This window comes from Hylobates moloch, unplaced genomic scaffold, assembly GCF_009828535.3.
Source record: "Hylobates moloch isolate HMO894 unplaced genomic scaffold, HMol_V3 SCAFFOLD_19, whole genome shotgun sequence".
Taxonomy (NCBI): domain Eukaryota; kingdom Metazoa; phylum Chordata; class Mammalia; order Primates; family Hylobatidae; genus Hylobates; species Hylobates moloch.
The window spans coordinates 23,890,712-23,892,247 of record NW_026652294.1 but is presented as its reverse complement, the minus strand read 5'-3'; positions in this window follow the sequence as shown (position 1 = coordinate 23,892,247).

The window sequence follows — 1,536 nt, the reverse complement described above, 5'->3', positions numbered from 1 at the left end:
TACTAAAAATACAAAAATTAGCCATGGTTGTGCACGCCTGTAGTCCCAGCTACTCAGGAGGCTGAGGCAGGAGAATCACTTGAAACCAGGAGACAGAGGTTGCAGTGAGCTGAGACGGTGTCACTGCACTCCAGCCTAGGCAACAGAGCGAGTCTCTTCTCAAAAAAAAAAAAAAAAAAAGAATATTACCAGTGGAGAAAGGGTCCACAAGGGTCTACATTCATTCATTTTTTTTTTTTTTTTTTTTTTTTTGAGACAGAGTCTGGCCCTTGTCACCCAGGCTGGAGTGCAGTGGCATGATCTAGGCTCACTGAAACCTTCGCCTCCTGGGTTCAAGTGAGCATGTCCAGCTAATTTTTGTATTTGTAGAGATGGAGTTTCACCATGTTGGCCAGGCTGGTCTTGAATTTCTGATCTCAGGTGATCTGCTTGTTTTGGCCTCCCAAAGTGCTGGGATTACAGGCGTGAGTGCTTGCCCGGCCTCTTGTTTCCGTTTTAAGATGGGAGAAGTAACAGCCTGTGATGGGAATGACCCAGGGAGAGCGGAGAGAGGGCAGGGTTTCGGGATCAGTGTTGGCTTGAAGGGTCGGGATCTTCTGGAGGGGTGGTGGTGGCCAGGAGCTGGACGGGTTCAGCCTGGTCCCAGGAGGGAAGGGAGTGGGTGCTACCTCAGCGGGTGGGTGGGGGAGCTGGTGGGAATTTTCTACTGATTCCTTCATTCGAAGTGTATTTATTGGGCACCCATTGAGTGCCAGGCTCTTTCTCAGGGCTAGGATAGGGGTTCCATTTTCTCAGTGACTTGAGCACCGGGTCATCAGCCGAGTGAGAGGATGGGCGTCAGCACTCCAGAAGTCATCCAATGGTTTCATTTTTTGCAGTCTTTGTTGTCCCAGAGGAGTAAGAATTAAAAGCACTAGGGCTGTGACATGCTGGAAATATGGCATGTTCCAAAGAGAATAAAATACAGTTTTATGATACACGAATTGTGTGTTATACATTCCAATTCTTCACATTGAACAAATTACCAATAGCAATATGCTGTGAAGATAGGCGAGGTGAGAGTGAGGAAGAGAAGGAGTAGAGAAAGGACGGGGCGGCGTTAAGGATACAGCAAATAACTGGAATTCCGCAAACACTGGGGTGATGCAGGCAACGCCCTTAGCACGGTCCTGGCAGGAGGCGGTGGGATCAGGCCGACCCGGGTCCCAGGGGTGACAGCGTCCCTTCTCCACTGCAGAACATCGAGGTACTCAACCTTCTGAACCTCAGTTTTCTCATCAGTTCAATGGGGAAAACAGGATGGTAATCCGTAATACTGGCGGCGCGGAGGCCGGGGAGCGCTCCCTACCTGTTGGCCGGCGGGCTGGGGACGGTCCCCACCCGCCCCGGGGAGGAGCGGGGGCGCTCGGGCGGGGTCGCGGGGACTCAGCAGGGGCTCTGGGGACCGGGACCCGCAGGGCAGGGCGGGACGGGCGGGGCGGGGCGGCGCTGACCCCGCCCCGGGCCGGAGGGGCGGTGCTGCCTCCCGCCGGGCCC